Genomic DNA, 18,941 nt, shown 5'->3' on the forward strand with positions numbered 1-18,941 from the left:
GCAGTGTTTTCTGAAGAATTGCAAAGGGTTTGACTCGACCTTGCCTGAGATTTTGTACAGTCATTCTCAACAAAGAAACCAGAATGAAAACCCCCCCTCCTCTCTTCAACAGTGGGTACCGCTACTTTTCACAGTACTTTCTGAACTACTTCATCTAGTAACCAGGTGTCTTGACATAACAGACCAAAACTGAATACTCTGAATCCATTCATGCAATTTCAATTTTGTCATGCCTGTAGTCACTTGACTTTTAGAGGGTTTGCAATAGAACAGAATCTTGAATTCCCATTTGTGCTTCTTTGGACCAGACCCTCAGCTAGTACAAACTAACTTAACACTCACGATATCACAAAACCTTTCTGTATTTACACCAGCTGAAGATCCAGCCTCTGTTTGCCAATGAGGATGTTGCTCTGCATTAATACTTCATCTTGTCCAAATTATTCCTGACATTATTGCAATTTGCAACAATACCAGGCACAATAGGGAAAGAGTAACCACCAGGAATAAATCTTCTCTGCTTCTCTAGAGCACGTGCATGTGGCTAATATATGATCAACAGAAAAAATATAGGGATGTGCCTGTAAGAATAATTTATAGTTAATCCAACCTCCTGCTTTGGGACAGACTTCATTGTTCTCTTCCCTCAGATGCTCTCTAGCCTCTTTCCTCACACCCTAAGCACTGTCAGTTTGCTGTCAGCTTTACAGTATCGAGCATGTGATCTCTCCATTGGTACCCTGTTCAGTGTCATTTAAGCTGCCCGGTCTGCAAGGCCACCAAGGTCAAAGAACTATCAGGAGTAAGGTTTCTTAAGTGCAATGTGTGAGACACCATCTGACACTGTTTATAGATAGAGTTAGCCTCTTATTGACCACAGGATAGAAGTTAAAAGCATTGCTTTGGGAGTTCAAATGTGTTAACCTCTGAAGTGATGTTTGAATTAGGGTTATAAAGGGCCTAAAGTTTTGATCAGAGGCTTGGAGAATAAAAAGGATTTGGAAAAATTTTACAGAAGGATCAGAGTAGCTACACTGAGTGTGCCAACTGCTATATTATTGTTGATTTAATTGAGTCCATCTATCAGGTCTGTACATTATGTGATCCAGTTCCAATGATGTTTCCCTGCTGCAGCTGACAAAATACAGACTATACACTTCAAATGCAGTTGTCGGTCTTTAAAACAGGCAGTTACAAAACATGTTGGCTGCTCTAGCGATCAATAATGGGAAGGGCAGTGTACGTTGGACTAATTCCCAAACAATTAAATACTTGCCAGTGTAAAGTAAAAAACGACGTGAGACTACGCCAAAAGCTTGTTCACTGTTTGGCAACCCGATGGTATTACAAACACCAATGGTTTGATAATCAGGCAAAATTAACAAAGCTGGAATAGCAGAAATATTTTCTGAGACGTTTTCTGATGAATACACTGAAGAGATAACAAATACACCTTCCCTTAAATTGTGCCCACATGCCATCTGGAATTCCCAATGGACTGTTTTCCTGGAAGCTGACTCACAGAGGAGTAGGTTAGATACCTGTGATGAATTGTATACACAAACTATGAAGATGCCTCTTACCCAGACAGAAGGCAAGAAACAGCTTAAACACTTCACAGCAGTGGAACTGCACTTTACAGACTGAAAATGAAGAATTCAGCCAAGCCCTGAGAATGAGGGAAGGAAAGTGTCATGTCATGGTTCAGCAAGGGCCAGCTACTCCCTAAGGGACAAGAAGACGGGTGTGATGGCACTGCCGGGGGACAGGCCAGTGAGGCGAGCAGGGCAGGCCTGGGGCAGCAGCTGGAGGCAGCCCCAAGCCCAGAGACCCAGCCAAGTTCATGGTGACAGAGCAAGGCTGAGGCCAGGCCAGGACATCAGATTGCAGGCCAGGCCTGGCTCAGCAGGACCTAGGCCCCGTGGCAGAGCTGGAAAGTGACATCCTATAGCGCTGCTGGGGCTGGGAGTGACAGGCCCAGGCTGGGCAGGGCCATGGCAGAGCTGGAGAGTGACATCCTACAGCACTGCTGGGGCTGGGAGTGACAGGCTGGAGCCAGGCTGAAATGGTGTCGCAGGCCATGGGCAAGAATGTGCATAGAGTCCCCAGGGACACAGGCAGGGCCAATGAGGGCCGTTTTTAAGGAAAAAATGCCATTTTTTCCTTAGGAATTCCACTGGTTTTCACTGTTAAATAAGCTCTCTTCCCATGCCTTGGTTTTGCCACGATACATAGTTAAATATGTTGACATTTTAAGCACTGTGTGAAAGAATGGTAAAAAGATTCCTGCTTTATCCCATTCCAATGGCTATGCTAAAAAAGTATGGATTTCCTTTTACTGCTCCACAGTCTTGCAATAGGTATGTTACCTCTCTTCGCTCTTGAGAATTATACGGCCTAGGTGCCAGTGCTTTGGTTTATGGGTGGAAGAAGAGAGTCACTCAAGTGCTTCCAGCCAACATCCCCCTTGATATTAATGCCAGATAATGAGGGACATTTCTTTGTTATCATGTAACATGCAGCCACAGGGCTGTTTCACTCAACCTCTCCATTCAGATGAGGTCTACTTTATTCCACCAAGAACAGGGGTCTGCGCCCAAACTGGACAGACAGTGCTTTGGAGATGTCATAGTGTCAGTCAGCGGTTATTGTTCATGTGGCCAAATGCAGCTGAGACCCTAACTAACATTACAGAAAAGTAACAGGCCTGGAGCCTTAGAAAGTCCATACTTCCAGCACCAGGTCGGATGGAAATGGTACTCCAAAAGTCAATAGTGAACTTCAAGGCTACAGACAGCTGAAGACAGTTGAAGCTTGTAAAGAGTGCCAGAGAGACAGCAGCACTTTCCCAAACCAAAAGTGTGACAAGTGTCCAGCAGTGTGAGAAACATCAGCACTGTGGCATAAATACTTGTTAGACCTCTACCTCTCAAGTGCCTGAGCAAATCACAGCTTTTAAGAAAGTGTTTCTAAGGGCAAAGTAAGGAAACATTTTTTGGGCAGGTGAGGAATGGAGAGATTGAAACACTAGGCAGCCTGTGGTGGGATAACAAACTGAAGCCTGATTCTCAAAAAAAGCATCATAACACTAAATGATTCCTTCTATCTTGCAGTTGCCCCATCCCTCATCCCTTGACTTTCCATCAAAGACCTTTAAAGACAGCTACATCCCTCAAGGCCATGAATTCCTAGATGTGATAGAAGACGCTAGTTTCTACTTGCTGCAAGTTGGGTGGGTCTCCTGTGGAAAAGGGAGGCCTAAGAGATTTCCAGCACTAAACATGGCCAGTGGGCCTGAGTGGAGGTGAAAAGTGAGGTTGTACAACCACAGGGGGGGAAGGATTGGGGGAGGAGGATCCCAAGCACAGATGATGATCTTCTAACGAGGGATGAATTTAAATCTCATCAGCAATTTTCTACCCAGTGTACTGGCTTATCTGAATCTCTTTCCAGAGGCCTGATATGGAGACTCCATGCTATGGATTCCCAAATCTTGGAATTTCATCAGCCTACTTCCTTCACTGATTTACTCAAGAGTTTCAGAATCAGTGAAACATTTTGTTTGCCATGAAGTAAAACATTTTTTACTTTTAACTATGTTTAAGTATAATTAATGATGCTTTTTAAATGCAGCATCACAGTACCTGAGACTACTGGATGTTTTCATAATTCTCTTCCATTTTTTATTTTAAAAAGCTGTTCAAAATGTAGTAAGATTTTTTGTCAGAAATATGCATTTTAGAAAGATGGTCCAGCTATAAGTAATGTACTTTTGTCTGCTGAAGACAAGGCCTTATAGGGTTCTGCTTTTATTTCTAAGAATAAAATATCTTTATTTCTAAGAATAAAATGTCTTACACTTGCTAAGTGAAAGCCCGTTGCTCTTCCCTCAAATCCACAAATATGGAGACTTTAGATTGGGCATATTTCCCCATCTACAGTGATGTTGCAGGATATAAGACCCATATTCACATCTCCTTCTCCATTTATTCATATCTAGACTCCATCTACATCATTTATCTGGGATAATAGTCTCGCCATACTTTATAACCTTCCCATTGCATAGCTGAGGAAATGACACAGTAGAAGCAGCTATTAACCTTGCTTTTAAAGGTCATTTAGAATGCTCCTGTTACACACACACAAACCTCTGAGTTAGACTGGCCTTCAAAGACATTTCTGTTTCAAAGGATGGTGCGTGTGCCTGGGACAATGAACATTACTAGAAACCAAATACTGTGGTGTGTAAATCAATACAAAACAGAGTAGTTTCTCTACTTCATTTCCTCATCCCCCAACCCTTTCTCACTTTCTCTTTTTTCCTTTTCTCTCCTGTCTTCTTTTCTTTCTTTCTTAACTGTAGTACATGAAACTAATGTGGAGTAACTAGATACAGAAATTTTAGCTTTTATGCTTCTGAGCCTTACAGAAGATGGCCCTGTGCAATTTATCGGCATGTACCAAGAAAGACGAACAAAGCAAAATCACCTAGCAAATGTCATTCTTAATTCCCCAAACTAACATTTATTTCAGTGTGCTGCAGAACATAGTTGTCCTTCTCTAACCTTACAATAAAATGTGTGTCAAGTCCCTGTAGACAAGACTCCATAAATTGCAAATCCAAGGCCATGCGATGATCTGCCATGCAGTTATCAGTGAAATAACTGTCCCGGGCAGGATATGTAAATAAATTGTCAATACAGAGTAACTTGGAGAACCAAAGTCCTGATGTAGACTAGTGAAAGAAAATCCTGGTGTCAGTTGAATCAAGAAGTCTTAGTCCTAGAGATGACACCGGAGCTATACCACCAAAAAATCCCAGGCAACCATGAAGAAGAAAAGTAGTAACAGGGTGGTAAACAGTATTTCCTTCAAGAGATGCATTCTTAAGCATAGATAGCCCCAGAGCTGTTCAGCTGAGGCATGCTAGGAGCGTGGGATTCCTAAGAAACTTTGACAATCTCACTGGAATATGGACCCAGTGTTGCTTATGCATCTTTCTTCATTCAGCCTTAATTTTTACTCTGAGGAAAAGGAAATGCTGTTAGAAAATGAATTCTGTTAGGACATATTAGTTTGTGGCAGAAGATACAAAATTTTACTCAGTACTTTATAAGGAAATGTACTGATTTGAGATGCAGTTCAATTTAAATAGCTTGCTGGCAAGCAGATGAACAAAAACCCTGGGAAAACCAGACCGGTTCTATGTGCCCTGTAATAGAAAACCAAAGTATAGTTCTAGAGGCTAATTTTGACCCCAAAAGTTTTATGAGCTCTCTCATAATGCTAATACATTTTTTCTAATTCAGGGTCATTTTAGATGAACGTACAATCTGAACTACAATTTGCAGTTATTCGGAGGGTATCCAAGACCTTACTGACTTTAAAATTGATGCTTTGGCAGATTATTCCATCCTAGCAGGAATCATCAGACATTTAGAAGAGAAACCTCAGGTTCTGATCACTATCCACTTGCAGATTTTATTTAAAAAATCAGAAAGAAAAGTTTGGTCTTGAAAATTCATAAAAATGCAAGCTTGACTTTCCATCTTTTAAGAGCAGACTAAAACATAAGTTGGTTGACTTAAGGTAATATTTTAACCAGAAAGCACAAGAAGAGAAACATCTTAATTGACTGAAAATCCAGCTGTGGACTTAAAATAGAATTTAAAAAAGTCACATTTTTCATGTTACTAAGTTCAGCACTGTCTAGTCTTTGAAGAAATGGATTGGCTCGACAGAGCTAGACGGAGCACTCAGCATTCACACGGGAACTCTCTTCTGCTGTCAACTGGCCCAAAAGCACGGCTGTGAGACTTACCATATCCTGACTGCTAGCTATTAAACATATCTGCTAGGGCCACCTTCATGCTTGAAGACAGATTTAGAGATGGAACTTTTTAGGTTTTTTGTGGATGCTTTGTTCTGTTTAAAAACATCTTGGCGTTTACCGGAGAAATTTTCAAAGCTGAGGAAAGAATCTGTGGGTTGGATCCATTCCATTAGTAGTAATTAAACTCTCTATTCCTAAAGGCCCAATCTAATTCTTAATGAAATAAACAGCACAGCTCCCACTGAGTTCTAGAGAGGAAGGATCCAGTTCCATCTACTCAAGGTTCTTTGTATGAACACTTTCTAACTGTGATCTGGACAGCAGTAGTTAGAAACAAAGTGAAGTGTTTGACATGAGTATCTCTAGCACGATAACTAATATGAGACACATTTTCCACTATCGGTCCCTTAGTGGAAACTCCAAAAAACATATCCACAGTCTGTTATACAAGCATTCTGAACTTAAACCAACCACTTCGTTTGTTGATTTCCATGTAACGCCCACCTCATAACCATATACATTAAAATCCTGCAGTGCCAAGTGTTTCACGGATCTTAAAACGAATCCCTGTTAGCACTAACTTTTCCATCTTCAAGGCCTTTACCCTACCCACTGAACTCTCCCCCTATTTCCTTGTTGCCTCATGACTCACCACAGAACCATGCTGTCTGTGCAATGCAACCAGGCAATCTCTAGCCGCTGCGCCCCTAAACCGTCCTCACTCAAAAGCAGTACAGTAACAGTGTTCCAAAATTCAGCTGAACTCACGGGCTTCTGGCTTCTCTTAGAACTGATCCTGGTTGGAGAAAATGCTGATTTGGTGAAATCAAGACATTCCACAGAACCATTTTTACTTTTTTTTTTTTTTTTAATATATATATATAATGGAGGGAAAAAAAAAAAATCAAGAAAGGTTTCAACCTGAAACCTCTTTAGTTTCCTGACAGCTCATCTACCCAGAACACTGACAGCTCATCAGGTGGAGAGGCATCCAGCATCTGCAGTTTATTACCCAGATGGAGCCAGGGGACCTCAGGCTTCCAACTGATTATTGGAAAGCTCAGTAGCAAGACCAAGTATTTATCTCAATTTATAAGCTTCAGGGACAAGGTACTACAGACAGTGAAAAATCAATGCAGCTGAACAGAAATTAGCAAATGCCAGGGTATCTACAGAAGCTGTAGATCTGGCCCTTCTTTTATAAAACTTGATTAGAAACGACTTCCACATCCCAAATGCTACACCGCCAAAGTTGAACATAAACTGCATGAGCAGGTATGCGGCAGGATGTGGAAAACTACACTGTGTTAATGATTCCATGCTCTGATCAATATTCTACAGTCTCCCCATGAACGGGTTAGTGTTTGACAGAAGATAACAGAGAGGAAGCAGCAAGTGTCAAATCATTAGGGCATTGCTAGATTTCATACTGCTATAATCCCATGCAGCAAACATTTGAAAGGCCGCCTGAAGCAAAACAGTAATAATTGTACAAAACACATGCAATGTAATCACAATGATCTATGAAATGTAACGTTTAATCACATGGGTCCTTGCTGCTGGGGGGATAAGAGAGGTAAAGAACTCCAATGAATACTCTTCAATAGGAAGATAATCAACCTATGGCTGTTTGTATCACATAAGGACTTCATCATATAGCTGACTCTCATTTGGTATTTTTTAAAAGTATTAATGGTGTATAAATCACATGATTAAGGCCATTGCAGGGTGTTTTATAACTGTAGGTTCTCTTTATAAACTATAAACTTACTATGTGACCTAAACCTGGCTCTGTTTTATATATTTTTTATTCAGTTGCCAAGAAAATCAACGGGCAATGCTTTCTTAATTGCCTGCATAGACAACTAGAAAGTTTTCAAGGGTTTTTATTCAAACCTTTCTACCTGCCTTCACTGAAATTCTGTGAAGCTCTGCTCTTTAGCCAGAACAGCCTCCACCTTAAACCATCTGTCACCACAAACCTGTGTTGCTCTCTCTGCTAGGACTTCACAGCAGGAACTCATTCGCAGCATAAAAGTTCCAAACCTGAGTCCATAGTAACCACATTTCTATAGAAACACCCTTCATTTGCCCACCAGTTACATATGATTTTTCCCATTCATGATATTTTTCCAAATCCCAGAAGCCTGTTCTGAGCGTCTAACTGGTCACTCTTTACCCTCTTACTTTAAAGGGTCTGGAGGAGAATGAAGAATGTTGTAGCATGAGATATAGTTTGCTAACATGAGTGTGGAAGAGATCTTTGGCACTGTCAAAACCACCTGTTAAAATGAATATACTTAACAAAATCTTATCTTTCTCAGTGCCATGAAAAGTTAAACACTTTATCCCAAAGGTTTCCTTTACTCTTTTGTATTGTTTTCTGATCAATTTCTAATTCTGGTATTTAAAGATGGCCTCAAACTATTTCTGCCTGTAAAGTGCTACGTAACTTAGTAGCCTAAACACAGGAAAAATCCCAGTCTAGAAATCCCTTCTATTTGTTTTCTGTCAGAGATTGGAAACAGATAAATATCTGAGCTGAGATGGTTCAACATAGGCCTAACTAGTCAGCTCAGTATTTTCTTAAAAAAATAAAATAAAATTAAAAAAAAAAAAAACAATACAGGAAGAGACTGATAATTGGAAGAATAACAATGAAGTTACTCTCACAACCTAGGAATAGAGAAGTCTATGAAGGCAACCATGAATAAAAAGTTCAGAGAACACTTTCTTCATTCTTGAACTAGAAGACCATTGGGAGAGAAGGGACATCTGTCACCAAAAAAGAAAAGGCCAAGAAGGACAGGACAGAGGAATCTCAGCTTGTTGCAACCCACCAGCACTGCTATGTATGTTTGTTTTACCCTGATAAGATTTTTAGCTCTCTTTGGAAGACACATGCATTTGACGCTGTGTTTGTTCTCCTTACTGTCACTACTAAACCCTTTTTATTTCCCTGCAGAGAAAGCTTAGTCACTGAATCTCTGTATCCCTTCTCCCATCTCCACTGCTCCTCTCCTCTCTGACCCTCAAAGTACAGGCATGAAGTTACAGTTCTCTATTTCTTCCATCAGCTATTGTGGTATGAGAGTTCCACTAAGACATGGGCAGGTTCCAAAAATAACATGCGAATAAGGACTTCTGTGTTTTTAAGACCTGACCCAAAATATTTATTTACCCAGAAGTTGAAATTCTCACGAGCAATGGGTGAAATTCTGAGGAGAGGAGATCTGCAGCAGGCCTGGACGTAACACTGAATCTGAGGCAACAAGTGCTATGATACAGGGAACGAAGGATAAGCCATAAACCAAGTGTCAGATGAAATGTATGTATTAACATTTTATAACTCGCATCAGTCACTTTTATATTAGAAAGGAGTGATAATGAAAGCGTAGATACACTTAAATAATAATAGGGATTCCTACAAATTCAGCAGTGATTAATTACGCACAGTGCAGTAATTAATTGCTTATGGCAAACAGGAGATTCACAGTTTCCCAGGAGGCTTATTCCCCCACTGCAGGATACAAATAATTCCCATTGACTTCAGTGCCTCTCCTGCCGTGAAGGACTACAAATTTATTGGCTTCTGTGGGAGTTACGAATAACTTGCATCAGAAAAATGAAAGCCTAAAGAAACAAATTAAGAATGCCTCTGTCTACTTCTTAAATCTATTTCAAATATTCCTCCCTCTGTTAGCTGGGAAAAAAAAAAAAAAAAAAAAAAAAAAAAAAAAAAAAAAAAAAAAACAACTCAGTTCAAACTTACCCATCTACAGAAACTCCAAATTCTATCAACATCTATAAACAAACATACACTGTCACTGTAGAGCAGAAGCAGCAATGAAAACCCCAAGGAGCTGAAAGATTTCCCATGGAAGAAATTCTTTGTAAAGTATTTGTCTCCCGGGCAGATTTCACCAGCTAACAGCCAAGAGGCCTTCACCCTGCAGATGCCTTCAGGACTCCCTCACTAACTTGTGTAGTCATCTTGCTGTAATTGTGCACTTTGTTTCATTTACCAGTGGGGAGCAAGCAAATTAAAAAATCAACCCAAGTAACAGGTTCCATTTTCTGCCAGTCATGTGTTTAAACTCCCATCCTGCCTATCTGTGTCATTTGTCTGACAGTTTATCTGGTGCGAAAGAAGAAATGTTCTTTGAGAACCGTATTTGGAGAAAATTCATTGCTTTCAAGAAGACATAAATGCTAATATTTAATCTGTTAGGCCAGCAGACAGACGATCAGAGAGCTGTTGGCTGTTGGCCTACCTAGCCAGTTGTATCACATTTCTACTGCGGGGAAGTGTTTTCACAAAAACAGTGAAATGTGCAGGTTTGGCAGCTAGGTGAGTGAAGAGGACTGTTGCAGATTTCTTACCGCTTCCTTGCAGACATCTAGCTGGGGTGACACCTGATGACAGGAAACACAGCCAGAGGATCTGCTCCGCTGTAGTGACTTGTATGGAAGGAGATCCAACTGTAATCTCCACTGGTGTGGCAGCACTGAAGGAATCACTCCTGGAAAAAAGGAATTAATACATTACTGTCAGACATTCTAGGAAGACTCCCACTGATGTCGGTGAAATATGGGGCATAGGTGAGGGAAGAAGCATGAACGGCAGGGCTTTTCAACAAGAAAATGCATATAGTACTCTCAGTATTTAAATCAGTAATTTTATGTGATACTGGATTTAGGTTCAGCTGAGCTTTTCTAAATTAATGGAGACATGCACATCTGAGTAAAATGTGGAAATATGTCCTTGTAAGTGTCTCATTTTTGAAGCAGATCAGGATTATGCAACAAGTTTGTTATTTTCAAATTTTCATATAAAAACAAGAATTCTTTTGCTTTGAAAAGCTATACTGCCTTTGGACATCCCTAAAAGACACCATCATAGGGTGTCTCAGACTGTACCAGAATTGTCAGATAAGTTTCAGTCACGTAGTCCTCAGAAAATTGAGGGTAGGATTATATTACAGTAAAGTGGTTCAATACTACCACAGAAAGCCTACGTCCAGCTGGAAAGGCAATAGCATCTCACAGAGTATTCAGTACTTTATATGCTGGCAGAATAGTTCAGGGACATAGCACTTCTTCCATAGACTTATTTTCCTTTTAAGCAGAAACTAGACCCCAATAGATCTAACAATTAATGTGTACACAAGATTACAAGCAATGCATTTGCTGCAATTGCTTTGCATTTGTTGTTGAAGAAAGCATGGACAGCTTATATGACAGAGTAATGTGGTTCTGCTGGAAGAGGATGAAGTAAAGACACAGTTTTGTAAAGAAGAGGGAAGGGAAGAAAGTGAGGCTTCATCCTCCATTTATTATTTTTCAAAGCACCTGACGTTCAGTCAGCTCCTAAAGCTCAAAAAGAAAGTTATCCCTCCAAAGTATTTTCATGGGCCCTGGGGCCAGGCAATTGCTGATGTGGATGAGTCAAGAGCATCCAGTACAGAGGAAACAACTGCAGGAAGCAGGGAAATCGTCTCAGATTTCCCCTGGCTTTACAGGCTGACTGTTAATAGGGAAACCCCACCTACACATTTTATAGGGTCAGAACCATAACCAGAAGCTATGGGGTATACAGATTCTTGATCGTTCCATTTCAGTAAGGATGTATATTTCTAGTTAAGCTCACAAACAATGCTCAATAGTTACTCAGAAGAAGATTAACGGGACCTCCCACTTCATGGAAACAGTGACTGTTTACATAATATGCAATGACAGTAAATCATAACAAATCCTAGGAGAAAACTCCAGCGAGAGATAAAAAAAACATGACCTTCTGATTTTTCTTCTTTTCTCAGTCTTACAATCCATGTCTTTATTTCCTCAATCTGTGAGGATTTCTGCATATGCTTAGCTTTCAGCACAGCCATAATGCCACAAACTTCAATTAACTAATTTTCCCCCTTTTTAAATGAGATTCTTAAACAAGGATCCCTCTTGATAGCTTGAGTTCCTGACCACTAGGATGTAACTAACACAATGCATTACACTTCGCAAGGTTAAACAATCAGCATCCTAAAACCAGGGCTGCTATAAAATAGCACCACTATTGATCTCCATTACCGTGCTGAGCTCGACCAGCTGAGGATCAGACCCTGCCTACAGTGGTGAGTAATCGCAAGTGTGCAGAGGAGCTAAACAAATATACGTCTGTGGGAAAAAGATTTGCAACTGGACAACTAGTTTCTGAAGCTCATCTGTCATTGGAAATTAATTACTGAATAATGTCCTGCATCAGAAATCCCCATTCTATCATTTGCTATATTATAATACAACCTCATTTTCGCAAGACAAACAGACTTCATTGCTTTTCCCCAGGGAACTGCTGCACTCCCTTCTTGTGCGAATCTGCAGGCACGTGAGCAGATCTGTAATTACACAACCAGAACTCACATTTGCTTAAATTAAACCATTCTAGTGCTAATTCTCTCAAAGGACACTCCTGCGAAAAATCATTTATTCCCTGCTAAAACAAAGGAGTCAAGGCAAGATAAGAAGAATTGTTTCTTTTCTTAGCCAGCATTTACTTGAGCTGCAGTTGCACAAGCAGCCAACATGCCTGTTTTGAAACCCAGAGTGTTAGGTGCACTACCAGCATGTGGAAGAGAGTCTATTCCTGAAGCTCTTCAGTAAAAGTATGTCTGCATGACGTGATGATGTGTGACTTCTAAGGGAAGGGATTGCCTGGAGCAGATGTGCAAGGCTTGGTGCAAAAGTTGTGCATGCCTGCCAGGGGCTGCAAGAACGCGAATTCTTCCCATCGGCACTGGAAGGAAGCAATGCATGTCCTGAGAGCACTGCCTGCAGCCTCCTGCCAGCCCTCGTGATATGACCAAGCCGTCCGACGTGCACAGCATGGAGAGTCCTCCCCCAGGATCTCCCTACTTACTCAGGGGTCAGGGAGGGTCCCAGCTGCTCTATTAATATTATTAGTGATTTAATCATCAAACAAAGAAACAAAACTCCAAGCAAGGACTCTCACGTGAACTCCCTGCACTTCAGCACTTGCCCAGCTCCCGTTCATCCGGCAGCTAAAAGATCCAGTGGCAAAGACCACGTTAGTGACCACGCGTCCTTGTGCTCTGGAGTGTGGGCTACGGCAACTAATAATAGATGAAGGTTTACATGTTTTTCTTGTGTTTCTGCTGGGGCTGCTGTGTCATTAATTCAGCTTGTGCCTGGCTACTTATGTTAAACATTCCCTTTGTGGCTTTCTCTAAATCTTAAATTTTGCATGTGACCACATGTAAATGTAAATGTGTATTTTTATGGTCCTGTAATCTCAGTGCTTTTAAATCCCCATTGCCTGAAGGCATACAGGGAGCTGAAGCAGAAAAGCTCGGTCAGGTTGTGATCATTTAGAACTAGTTTATTTGCTCTTTCTGAGTGGATTCAGTTCCTGTAGAGGTTTTTGCCTTTTGTGTAATAGAGTAAAGATAAGATCTAGGTACCTAATTAACCCTGCAGGGCCTGTGAACAAGGCTCATTAGAAAACAGTCAAACACATTTATATTTAAATACCTTATTTACAGGAATTCATGTAATATTTCTGAACAGCAGATATACATGCTACACAGTCATACCTTTAACCACTCTAAAGCATTTCCTTAAATAAACCTGGAAAAAAAAAAGCACCGAATTGGAGCTCAAAGTCATCTGGTTATGCATGTAAATACCCTGTAGTTTTAAAGACTATCCAGTAATAAATGAAAGTCTTATCTGCAGGACACTGTAAGCTGTAGTGTCCCTTCAGCTTCAACCCTCAAAAAAAAAGTACGTATTCCACAAAACCAGCATGGCTGCAGCCTGTGTTGTGACCGGTAAACACTAATCTGAAGCAATTCCTCTGGGGACTTTCCCATCTGTCCAGGGCAGTGGCAACAATATACATGTGACCACAGATATCTGTGGGGACTTCTAGAAAGACTTCGTAAGGAGTAAGGCTATTAAAAACCTCCTTCTGAAGTTATTTCATATGTCTCTACATTTTCTGTGTCAGACAGTAGCAAAGCAGGGTTCTGGTATTCAGTGCCCATGAAAATACAGGTTCTTGTCACATAGGCTGTAGTTATTTGTGAATAAAAGCATCCCCAGCAATGCTGAATTCGGCTTTCCCATCCCTTTGTTCCTTCCACTCCCACTCCTCTTCCCAAAGAGACCAGAAAAGCTAAGTGAAAAGAGATCTTTAGAAATGCCTGACCCAGTTTTCTCCTCTAAGAAAGGTGTGAGGATAAAAATGGTTATCCATGGGTACAGTTGGTAGTTCAAACCCTCACAGTGCCAGCTGATTTGGACCAAGCACTTGTTATATCTCATTGATTCAGGACTTCAGGAGCCGATAGCAAGATGCTGATGATTAATCCCTCACTCATACATTGATGCATTACCGGGTGAAGCTCTACATATGTGTGCTGTGCATGGAGGCTTAAAAGCCAGGAGAATTACTGCTGCTCCTCATGACATCTTGAAGGGCAGCCCAGATTCAGAATGAGGCCTGGTCAGTACTTAACTTTGTTGTAAGTGACTGCCTGGCCAGTGAGTAGGATAAATGATGCCACTGGGACTGAAATGTATCTTAAAATTAATCATTTCCTTAATGGCTTTCCTGGAGAAGGATGGGTTTAAATACACATTTAAGGGTATTTTCTGATGCAAGGCTTGTGGGAGTGAAGATCCTGTCACAGGGAAATTCTAAGCAAGACAAAGCTATGTCATGTAATGGATATCTTAAAACAAAAGACAATGTACCTTTAATTTATTTTAAATTCTATATCCTGATACAATTGGTAAAAGCAACCAATTATTTACCTATTAGCTATTCAGGAGAGGGAATGAGTTTTTGATGGGATTTACATGACATTTAATAAAGCAGGAAACTTGACTGGGGCAACTGCACTGTACTATTATAAAAATAAATATAATCATGTATTTTTAAAACTCTTTAGCTTAAGATTCTGCTTGAAGGCCTAAAATTAATACTTCACTACCCAAGACTGCTGCTTAAATAGACAAATCCTTGACTGCTTCTATAAGTAGATCCATGATTTATATTGTGAATCACTTTGGCAAGAGCAGGAAAATCCCAAATCAAGTTACTCTTCAACCTGCACTAATAAATCCTGTGTTGACATGAATTCTTTTTTCAGTGCTTCATTTTAAAGGAGTCATGTGGTTTTTAATAACCAGTCTTGTTTCCTCTTCATCCTATTCAACAAAGCAGTGATAACTGCAAAAGCATCTTAGGCAACACACTGCAATTCAAATGCCGCACTGAGAAATATCTCTGTGAAATCAAGTTTAATGAGATATCAAAATATTACATGTGCAAGTCTTGGCTGCTGGACAGTGCTTTGGAACGCAAAGCCAGTTTCCCTAGTCCAGATTAGTCAACATCAGGTTCATTGGTCTAACATTTCACAAAATATTTTCCCACATTTGTCCGACTGCAGTTTGAAGGGTGTAGCTGACAACATAAATGTGCCCTAAGGTGAAAATCCCTAAACATTTCCCTCAGCGATCTTTGAGTCTGGACATTACCAATGCAGATGTCTGTAATCAAGAGATCTCTACGGACCCGCTAATTATTCCCTAGACTTTTCCACTGGCAATAAAAATCCCATTTGTCGCAGCTTGTTTGCAGAACTGCTTCCACTTCCACAGTGGTGGCATTAATTAGCAAAAAACTGTGAAAATTGTTGGAGTTTATTGCTTCAGAAAAACTCGCTAAGCATTGCTTCTAAATATTCATATAAATTCAGCCATGGCAACAAGTCCTGAAAGTCCAGCTTTCTCAGTTGGAGCAATTTTTCATGCTTGTAGCAATAAGTGGGAAATAATGGGGGTCTCAGATTCACATTAGGGAAGTTGCTTCTGTGACCTCTTCATGCAGATGGATGGTGAATTTCTCAGATAATAAATCAAAGTTTCCTGATGGTACAGTGGCATCTCTTGCTGAGGCCCGGAGAGCTGCTGGCTGCCCTCTATTCAAAGGCAGCAGGCCTCTACCCTGCAGGATGCTTTCTCTACAAATCCTTCACTCAAGATCAGGAGATACTAGGGCCTCTATAAACTGCCCAGGCATTTGGGGGAACAGCCGGCACCCCGCTGGGAAATGGACACTTTTCAACTTCATTGACATCTGTCACACATGCAAAGAATAGAAAGCGATCAGGAAAAAAGCCACATTATGACTTTCCCATCAGCAGGGCCAGTTAGGTCTTTGTTCTGAACAGATGTTTAAAAGGTTCATCAGAGCTACCTTGCTTACTAGTAGCTTTACTAAGAGAATCTTACCTTCGGGTTTTAGTGATCATAGAACATTTCTCTTTTATCTCTTGATATTTTTTGCATTCAGTTAACTTTCCTGTAGGAATTTCAAACAAAAAATAAAATAAAATAAAATAAAAATGATGCTAGTTTTTCCATGCAGTTTTTATTAACTTTCTTCTGAATAAGTCCCTGCAAGGAAAACTACACCAATTTTTATTATCAGAAATATATTTATTAAGTGACAGTCTAACTCCCAGAATAGCTATGCATTCATTTTTTTTGGAGTTAAAGCTTTTTCCCCAATGACCCTAAAATAAGCATGGGAAAGCAGCGTTGTAAATATAGTAATGAACTTCAAATGAATATACTTTTTTTGCTCAACCTATATTAAAGACCAGTTTAGAGCTAGGGATGTCAATTCTTGTTCTTATATAACATAAGGATAAAACTTAAAATGATGATCCCTTGTTAATGAAAAACATTTGTGCTTTAAACACAGATGGCAAATCTTGCATAATAATTTTGCCCTCTCTGAGTGTGATGCATATGCACAACTGCTTTATCAGTTCTTTTTATGCAAATATTTCCCTTAAAAAAAAAAAAAAAAAAAAAAAAAAAAAAATCCTGTAAAGAAAGGCATTTGGTACGGAAATAAGAATTTACAGCTGAGGTCTGACAATCTGTGGGACCACAGGCATACTTCTGGGACTCAGTTTCTTCAAAGGCTGATGATGATATTGTAGGTGCTTTTTATGGCATTGTGATACATACTGATAAAAAGGATTTTAATTGCTTTTATGTTTATCACAGAAATGAATATAAACTGTTCATTCTGAGCTTTCTCCACTAGCGTCAGCAGAGTCAGTGTAGATGATATAATGGTAACTGAGAACAGGACTTGGCCAACTGTATTCACTCTTTCTATTAGTTCCACCCAAGTCAAGTAAATTCAACGGTGAGGTGAATGAGGCACTAGAACTGGGCCAGAGGTACTTTGTATAGAGACTTTGTACAAAGACCATGTTGAGCTTGATCTGGCAGAAGTATGGAGATAATGTACTTAGAAAAAAACGGGGGCAGAAATCTCAACATGCCTGAGACTGACAAAGCCCTAGTTCTGCAGAGGCACCTTGGGGAAGGGATTTAGCTGCTGGTGGCTGGACAAAGAAGATCAGTGACAGGCTGGAATCATCAGTCACCGAATGCTGGCAATGTTATAATATCTGCAATTTAAGATTAGGTGCACGATTAGATGAGTAAAGGATAAGGTGGGCTTAGAAATGGGACCTCATGAGGCTTACAGAAGACCACTAAGCTCAAAGCCAGCTGGTGCACTGGGTTCCCAAAGCTACATAAGAGCCAGAGTCATACAAATGAGTCACACCTGCCTAAAGCCATCACGACGGAGAGTGATGAAGGGCTACCTGGCAATGGAAAGCAGTCTGGAACCTTCCACCGGGTGACAGATTTTTAATAACCTTCCACCCCTCCCCAGCCTCTAGTTAGAAGACTTGTTTCTGAAAGCTGAGCCTGACTGAACAAACTTAGCAGCACTGTCAAATATAGCAGTCTTCAGAGTTTTAATGGAAAACATTATCAAAATCTGTTGGGCAGAAAATGTGCTTTTAATGAAGAGAACCTCTTTGTTAAATATTAACATACTGAAAGCATTAACATAGTGTTTAAAAGAGTAGGCTCATTCCAAACACCTTAAAACAAAAGTAACTACAACTTTCCAGAAATAGGTTTTCATTCACTCAGGAGTTTAACAGTTAAATATCTTCAAAGGTCCAAAGTTTAATGATTCAGACCCTGGAATGACTTTTTGAAACTGCCTAATTCTACTAAAATATGTAATTTATTTTTTTTAATAATAAATGGGCTCTTCTAAAATACAACTGCAACTTCCTTATAACTGTCTCCCAGGCTGCCCACAGAAGGTAGCCTGCTGCACATTCAGTCCTGGGTGTCTGTACCCAGCACAAGGCTGATGGGACTCAGTTCACCACTGCCAGCCCAACTCATGCTCAGGGCTCATGAGGGCCAGGAGCACTCTACAACCTGGTGAAGTATTTAAGAATGCCCTACAGATTGTAGGATATAAACGGTGCAACCTAAGTCAAAGAGTGTTCAAATCCTTAAAGCTACTCACACCTCAAGTGCTCTACCTAGAGCACTCTCTGTCTTGCCGAACCAAACTCCGGTGGAGGGGAAAATTGTGTGCAACTGCAGCACAGCCAAGTCAAGCCAAAGACTCTGCTGAGGTAGGTCAGTGGTTTTCCCAGCTCATGCTAAAACTAGCCTATACAAAACATTCAAAATGTCAACTCTTTATGTACATATTGACTCTGATTTCAAAAAGGGAAATGATCTGAAATCATTTTTTGACCACAGCCAGTTTAAACATTGCAAAACTGAGATTTTCAAAGAGTTGTTTTATTTTCTGTTTGTGTTCCAGAAACTGCCAAGCACACTATTGTTCCATTCCCTCTATCAGACTGGACCTTTTCTGAACAGCTGCATCTGTTACAACTATGCAGAGGGCATTTCATCACTGATTTGAAACAGTCTAGATATTCTGAAATATAAATAGTCTAGGTGTGCCCTTAACTACCTGCAAGTACATTTAATACCAAGAACATAAAGTAAAAATATAAATAGTAAGGAAGTACATTTAATACTAAGGATCAGTGCACAGCAAAGGTCTTAAGACAAACAGCACCGATGCTGAAGCACAGGCAGTTATGGTTTTTAGCATTATATCATCAGGTTCTCTTTCTAGTATTACAATACATGTATAGCTTCAGAAATAACCTTA

The 18,941-nt window shown here is 40.2% G+C and overlaps 1 long non-coding RNA gene across 2 annotated transcripts in view; it reads right to left on the minus strand.

The window, feature by feature from the left end:
- Window positions 1-18,941, minus strand: part of LOC311434837 — a 42,548-nt gene that overhangs the window by 18,400 nt on the left and 5,207 nt on the right. Inside the window, exons 3-4 of one of the 2 annotated variants that reach the window (XR_014691762.1) lie at window positions 16,148-16,217; window positions 15,058-15,992 (exon numbers count right to left, since the gene is read on the minus strand). This is a non-coding gene — a long non-coding RNA (uncharacterized lncRNA). Of the gene's footprint in view, window positions 1-10,216; window positions 10,357-15,057; window positions 15,993-16,147; window positions 16,218-18,941 lie in introns of those variants that run through there. The other variant, XR_014691761.1, reaches the window with a different exon arrangement.

This window comes from Aythya ferina (genome assembly GCF_964211825.1).
Source record: "Aythya ferina genome assembly, chromosome: 3".
Taxonomy (NCBI): domain Eukaryota; kingdom Metazoa; phylum Chordata; class Aves; order Anseriformes; family Anatidae; genus Aythya; species Aythya ferina.